Here is an 8,270-nt window from a genome sequence, read left to right as displayed (position 1 = left end):
GGGTGTTCAAAATATCCAGTTAACTGAACCAAACTACTAACTGAACTGTATCTGAACCATATTTTATCTGAACCACTTAATAAAGTTTTGAACTGAACCATTTTTTAAATACCAATTTAAGTTCAGTTTAAAACCAGTTTTGAACCGGTTTAAGTTTATGAACCGGTTTTTCTAAATATCACAAAATCAACCTCTTTTGAAAGTTTGCAATCGTATTTCGTATTCACAAAATCGATCCCATGGCAAAAGCTTGCGATCGTATTCACAAAATCGATCCCAAATCACAAATCGATCCCTAGCCCCAAATCGATCCCAAATCACAAATCGATCCCTAACCCAAATTCAGACGAACCCATTTTCGTACTCTTCTCCCTCGTCTTCGTACTCTCGTCACAGATATGCTCATTCTACTGTGGTTTTGTTCTTTTTTGTATAGAATTTTCAATTTCTAGTTGTTATGCTTATGCTTATAGCTTTTCGATTTCTGGGTCTCTTTGAAATGTTAATTTTCGATTTCAAATCCACAAAGATAACACTGGTGTTGATCTTGACCCTTTGTTGTATTATTTCGATTTCTGGGTTTCATACAAAAAGGTTGTTGTATTTTTGTTCTTCTTGTATTGATAAAATTATGTTGTTGTAAATTTACATTGATTATAGCAGAACATGAGAAAAATTGATTATATGTTACTTATCAAATTGATTATATGTTACATTGATCTTTTAATGCCTCCACTGCTCCTATACTTGATGCCACTATCCATGCTCTTGTTGCTGCACTCATTTTATTGTATTGTTGGACCTTTGTTGAATCTGATATTTTTTTAATATATGATATGGTAAAAGTGTAAGTAATTGTTGTGATTTGTGCTGATGGGTTAGTGTTGATTCATTCATATATATGGGAAAGTTGAGTGGTGATTTAAAAGTAGGAGTTAAGAACTAAACGAGGGGCTTATGTAAATACAAGCAGAGCAAAACAAGGGGCGGTTTCACCTATTTGTTTAGAACCAAATTACGCTTTCCTCAAAATCTACGCGGTGTCAAATGTCTAGTCTCCTATTTGTTTTTGTAAAGTTTGAGTATCATTAGTTGGTGAATCATGTTTGTGGTTTACATAAGATGAATCATGTTTGTAAAGTGAATTTTAAGATGGTGTTGCAGCATCCTTAAGATTAGCAATGTTGGCTTTGTAAAGTTTTTGAGTATCATTAGTTGGTGAATCATGTTTGTGGTTTACATAAGATGAATCATGTTTGCAAAGTGAATTTTAAGATGGTGTTGCAGCATCCTTAAGATTAGCAATGTTGGCTTTGTAAAGTTTTTGAGTATCATTAGTTGGTGAATCATGTTTGTGGTTTACATAAGATGAATCAATGTTTGCAATAGGACAGCTCACAGTTTGTTCTTTTCTTTTCTCTTTGGTTCCACCTTTTTCAAAATAATAAAAATGCATTGCCCTTTTGTTTTATGTCATGCTCAATTTTACCAAGCGTAATCATAGTTTATTTACTTAACACATGAAGTTTGGCCTTTTCATTTGTTCTAAAGTATTTTTGTTCAGTTCTGTAACATGCAGAGATTAGTGCAGTTCTGTAACATGCAGAGATTAGTGCAGTTATTAGTGTTGGTTTGTTCATGTACAAAAGGAAACGTTTGATTGGATTGAGTAGATATTGTATAGTTAGCACAAGAATTAATGTTTCCTGAGGTTTGACGTCTTAAGACCAAGTGACTGACCATACGGAAACAGGACGTAGTTTCTTAGTTCATTTTGTGTCTGTGATTTAGAGACAACCATAGCTGATGACAAGATCATTAGGATCCCTCAATCATGTTTTATTATTAAGTTATTAATACCTATTTCGTGATGGGGATTATGTGCTATAACAAATATTGGAGGAGGACGGTTTCGAATTTAATTTGTCTGTTACGTTACAATTTCATAATTTCATATCCCATGTGCTTGGTCCAGTCAACATGTTTGTAGAATCACTAAATTAGAGAATTGGAGAGAGAATGCAAAATTGAATTGAAGTTAGCAATAATGCCATCATGTCAAAAACAGAGTTCAGAGCTTGAACAACATGTTTCTATATTCTGGCTCTGACTATAGTTAGTTGATCAAATTGAATCTGGTCATTTGTCTGACTTAGAATGTTTTGAACCATAATAAGCTGCTAATGCTAATGTTGTCTACTTTCTTCTTTTGTTCCATGCCCACTTTCTGTAAACAGGACACTTTTACTACTATTGCTCCAAATTGAAGCGGGATTTTTCAACTTTTACTACTATGCTAATGTTGTCTGACACTTTTACTTTCTTCTAATGTTGTCTAAATTGAAGCGGGATTTTTCAACTTTGGCGATTCACAACGCCAATACTTTGGCGATTCGCAAGTTTGGATTTTTGTTATCCACATAGGATTTTTGTTATTGGCAGGATTCAGCAATTTTAATTTGACATTTATGTAGGAGGGGATATTGTTCTATTTTACTATTAGTAGAGTATCTGTTACAGTGTTATGGAGATTTATTTTTTAAGTGTCTGGGATGTTCCTTTGGAGTTAAGTTGTTCAAGTGGCAAGCTTTTGCTCTTCTTATAGTTTCCTTTCAGTTTTTTGTGATCTTTTGTCTGTTTGTATGAATGAATCTTTACCATTGACTATGTTCTATGTTGGTAATCTAAAATGCTTCTGGAGAAATGCTTCGTGCAGGACAAAAAAAGTTCAAAATAATAACAGAGAACCATTTAGTTGAAAATTGAAAATTGAAACATAATTTGTGAACCATTTGCGTATAATCTGTTTTTGAACAAATAAGTCATAATGTTTCTAGCTTTTGCGTATAATCTGTTTTTGAACAAAATAAGTCACAATCACAAATAAATTATAATAACTGAAAACCAATATTTTTACTAGTGTCACTAAAAAAATGGGTTTTTTAAAAAAAAACAATGACTAAAATCCAGTTCAAAAAAAATCTGGTTCAAAACCGGTTAAAAATAAGTAAACCAGTTTAAAACTAAAATCCAGTTTGAAAACTAGTTCAAAAAAAATCTGGTTCAAAACCGGTTAAAAATAAGTAAACTGGTTTAAAACTATAAACCGGTTCGAAACCGGTTCAAAATAAATAAACCGGTTCAAAACTGTAAACCGGTTCTGAACCGGTTCTAAACCGAACTAGAACTGGTTTGAAAAATTAACCAGTTTTTTTTAAAGTGGTTTTAAAAACTGAATTGTATCCATTAATGTGGTTCAGTTCCAATGCAGTTTAGAACAATGAACACCCCTACTACGTGGCATCAGGTGATTGGGAAACCAACTAGGTGACTCAGCTTTTCACACATGAAGTTCTAATTTTGCCCTTAATGAAATCTGAGATGCGTGAAATTACAATATTGCCCCTGGGTTTCCACTTCTTTCTTCCATCTATTCTTTCCTCTTCTTTCACGACAATTGCTCATCTTCATCTTCTTCTTCTTCCTTCCTTCTTCCTCCATTATACCCTTTCCTTCTTGATCTCTTCCATCACCACCAACACCATCAATCTCAATGATGAACCCAACAACAACAAGATGAACAAAAAATTCTGCAATTAAAATGGTCTACAAAAACTTTTCATCATCAGATATACCAATTATACTTCTTCTTCCTCTGCGCATAGAAATACCCTTACTTCCAACCCTATTTGATTTTTACTCCTTAAGGGTATCGCCACCGCATAACCAAAATTACTGTATGTTTGAAATTACCGTCCACGGAGTGAAAACATAAAAGTAAGTTCCCATTGTTAAACGTGATTTCATGCCTTTTTGAAATTGTTTGGGTTGCTCAAAGTTAAAGTGATTCTGCTATCTAAAATTGATTCCACTAAAAGCATAAAGCAAGATGTAATTGATTGCAAGAATCTCAATAATAAAATGGGTATCAATTTCTCGTAAGGTATTGCTACTTTGTTCCTCTTCCTCTGCGCATCATTTATGTTACAAGCTGAGTGGATTTCTATGTTTCTTTCTCTCAGACAAATCGAAGTGGCTATTACCATGGGTATTATTGAATTGCATTTATCATCTGGGTATTGGCTGAATCAATTGAAGAATCATTTATTATTGAATGTATACACAATGCGCAGGGAAGAAGACGTGAAGCAGAATTGGGATGATTGTGGCCCTTTGTACATAGTCTGATTTTACTTGAAGATGGTTTTTGAGAAGAATTTTTCTGGGTTGCAGATGACGATGAAAGAAAAGAAGAATTCTCTGGCTTTTTAATAACCCTAATTTGTTGCTGGAAAAAAGAAAAGAAGAAAGGGATAAAATGGTCATTTCACCGGTGCTGGACTCATTAAGGGCAAAATGGTCCATTCAAACGTCATTTGCTGACATGGTCTAGTTTTATCCCAGTCATCATGTGCCACATCGCTAATCACTATCCACCTCAGAAAAAAACGTGATTAGGACTAAATTTAAAATGATTAATATTTGCAGTGGCAAAATGGAAGGATCAGTAACTTCAAGGATGAAAATTCAATTGAGCCCTATTTGCAAGGACAATAAACATATTTAAGCCTTTTCTATTTTAGTTAGATGTTATGGTCCATTTAATAAATTGTATGTTATAATATGAAAAATCTTTTTTCTTTATTATTTATGAGATGTATGAATTTTTAATGAATATTATATATATTTGTTTGAAAACTCAGTATCCGACACAAGTATCGACTAATAAGACCACTTACAATGGTGGTGTTGAAGGAGCTTTTCAACAGTTGAAACCATTGCAATATCTTGTTGAAAGTTGAATGCAAATGAGTTGGGAAGAGAGAGATGATGAAAGCTTTCAACATGTTGAATGGGAGAATGGTGGGCCAAACTGAAGATGATGTGGCGTAAAAGAAGTGGTTTGCAGAGAGAGTGCACCACACACGCCTGACAGACGTGACTGGTCTTTCTCCAGGCGCAGAGAGAGAATGTGGTGGTGGATAAGAGCTGCCACGTGGTGCTTGCTGGATTAATCTCATCTTAATTATTTAAACTCAATTATTTCATTGTAAATGAATTTGTATGGAGGTTGAATGTTTGTGAATCAAACAGAAGAGGAGGAAGAAGAAGTTATCTATAAAAGAGATAACAGAAAGAATTGATTTACACTACAAAGAAGATAGAAAGAGTCTTCAGTGATGATCAATTCAAATTGCAAGAGCTTCAAACATGTTTCCAATGTTTTCTTGTATGCTTTGCAATGGTGCAAGTAATGTTGAGCTTTTGATCTCTATTTATAGAGTTTTTGGGCTCATATAGTTGTTGTAGGATGTACAATGGTGTTATGCCATGTGTCCTAGGTCCCACAAGCTTTTACTTGAAATTCTGGGTAAACATTCTGATCAAAGATGAATTTCAGAATGTTGTTGTGTTCTTGATAATCTTCATCTGGGTTCATCATGATATTCATCTAGCTTCATCATGTATGAATGAACACATGAATTTCTGGGCGTGTCATATGCTTTTCATATGAATTTCTGGGCAATAACCAAAGTATGGGCTTTTCCACATACATCTGAAAGTTACTTTCCCAGATTTGCCTAGGGACTGGTGCAGGAGAGATAAAGTGGGATTCTGCATCTTCATGCCCATGCTTTGAGAGATTGCGTGGTCCATGTACTGTACCAACTCCCATGCGTGTCTATCTCGATTTGCTTTGCTTTTGCTTTTTGCTTTTCACCTATTGTACTGTTCATAAAGTAAGCATGTGCAGGGATGAACATTCTGACCATCAGAATGTTCCATCTGTTTCACTTAGGATGATTTGTAAGACTACCATTTGATGTAATCAAATCCTAATAGTGAAACAACAATGAAGAGCAGTAATATTAACATCTAGGATGATATTCCCTTGTGGAATGTTCCTAGTACATCAATGTTCATAGTCTTAAATGAACATTGAATATCCTTTTTGACATAATCCTTGTATATGCCTTTATTGCTTGATTGATCCATGCAAATGTACTTTCCTGGACATATATCCATGTCACATGTGCCTTGCATGACCTTGATCAATGTTCTTGAGATTCTTGGCTTGTATAAGAACAACCTTCTGATCTCTTTCTGACCTCAGTGTTAGATCATAAATTCAAATGTCCTTTGATTTTTTGATTCTTGATATGATTTAAATCTTGTTCCTGTCTTAGCAAAACATGTAACACCCCGTTTTCCCAACGTAAAAATTTCATAAATAAATCAGAGTTTTTCAACTTTAAACGGAATGCTACACTTCTTAAAAATTCATAAACTGAATAAATAACAATTTATTCTTCAAAATCATTTAACATAAGTAATTCAAAACTTCGCAGCGGAAATTAGTTCAACAATAAAAATAATTTTTGGCACGCAGGCCTCAACATAAAAATCTCATAAGTCTTGTTCAACATTTATTCATAAAAATCCATAAGTAATACGTAAGGAATAGAAATAGAAGACATAATCCCATCCCGTTACGTATCAGAGCACCTAAGACACACTTGTGAGGAGTCCACTCACGACCGCAACTAATCCTGGTTACCTGCAAGTTACCCATACGAAGAGCAACATTTCCAAGCAGAGGGGTGAGATTTCTCAAACAATAATATTAAGCATATAAATCATATAAAGTACATTCAACAACTTAAACATCTTATAATTCATTAATCATATCTAATAACTTAAACTTCCTTAACTAGTGTCATTATCCTTCCTACATTAGTCATATACTTCATCAAGTAATCTCAATTATTATTCATAAAACATCTTATCTTAAATCATGATCATAAGCATCAATATCTAACACCAAATATAATCGTAAGCATCATCATATAATTCACATAAGTATCATTATCAAAACATAGCATTTATCGAAAACAACTTCATAATCAAGTTCATAATCAACTTCATACACAAACATCATCATTAAATCATAATCATCAAATCACAATCAAACTTCATAATCAAACCTCACTTAACTCGACAATGCGACTCAACTCGACTATGTAACTCTTAACATCTCAAATCATCTTAGCATCTTGACAACGTAACAACTTGACAACTTCACATCTTAAATCATCTTAAAACTTCTTGATATGCAAATGCATTTGGTACCAATACAGAGCATCAAGCTCCCAACCAACTTATATGAACGTAAATAGGCTTTTCAGAGCATCAAGCTCCCAACCAACTTATATGAGCGTAAATAGGCTCTTCAGAGCATCAAGCTCCCAACCAATCGTGTGAATGACTAAGCATTCCAGAGCATCAAGCTCCCAACCAACGTATATGAGTATGCAATGGACTCAACTTCCTACAACTTAGACAACTTCATGAACATCTATGACATCCTAACATTTTGATATCTTGACAACATAACATCTTAATAACTTGATGACTTCATAACGACTTGACGACTTAACAACTCTTATCATCTTAACGTCTTAACATCTTGACAACATATGAATCACATAGATAATTCATGTCATATCATAATATAACAATATCAAATGATAATAAACAACATCTTAAAACATCATATTCATCAATCATAAACAACTTCATATAACATCGTATTTAAACATCAACAACATATTTTCATGTCAAACCAAAGCTATTAGAAAGATATCACAAATATCAACAACTTTCATGTTTACAACAAAGATCAATTCAAAACAGAAACATATGAACAAAACGCAAAAACATGAAACAGAGAAGGCTGTCACTGTACAATTTCGCTAAGACCTCCCTGTAGTATTTTCATCATAACTCAAAGACCAAACATCATTTTCACGTCAAACCAAAGCCACTGGAAAGCTAACAAAATTGTCTAAAACTTTCATGTTTACGCCTAAGACCAATTCTGTACCGATCAGTACCAGTTTTTATTTTAAATTCGGAAAAGTTGTGCTGAAAGTCCATAAAAATTTACTGTGACCTACGTGCAGTAATTTGACCATAACTCAAGTTCTATAAATCCTATTGACGTGAGACCAATGACATTAGAAAGCTAACATCCATACCTACAACTTTCGTGTTTACACCTAAACCCAGTTCGGAACTTAAACTTGTCAAACTGAGACAATAAAAACGCGTTTTGTACATTGACAGCAAAATCGCAGTTCAGCTGCGATTTCGCTTTGGGGAAATCTTTTCCACTTCGTATTCGATCTAATACTCTCCAAACTTGACCCTAATCATTACCCTATGATTACCCTATCATTAGAACATTAATTATTCATCAACTTACTATA

At 33.7% G+C, this 8,270-nt stretch overlaps 1 long non-coding RNA gene across 1 annotated transcript; it reads left to right on the top strand.

The window, feature by feature from the left end:
* Window positions 1-3,466: 3,466 nt before the first annotated feature.
* LOC146932969 (uncharacterized) lies at window positions 3,467-4,746 on the top strand. Its single transcript, XR_015007297.1, has 2 exons — window positions 3,467-3,777; window positions 4,023-4,746. It is a non-coding gene; the product is annotated as an uncharacterized LOC146932969 (long non-coding RNA).
* The last annotated feature ends 3,524 nt before the right edge of the window (window positions 4,747-8,270 follow it).

Source organism: Medicago sativa, chromosome 4 (genome assembly GCF_051527215.1).
Source record: "Medicago sativa cultivar Bolivia chromosome 4, Bolivia_mono, whole genome shotgun sequence".
Classification (NCBI taxonomy): domain Eukaryota; kingdom Viridiplantae; phylum Streptophyta; class Magnoliopsida; order Fabales; family Fabaceae; genus Medicago; species Medicago sativa.
Note: the sequence above shows the minus strand (reverse complement) of the source record. Positions and strands in the feature narration are given on the sequence as shown.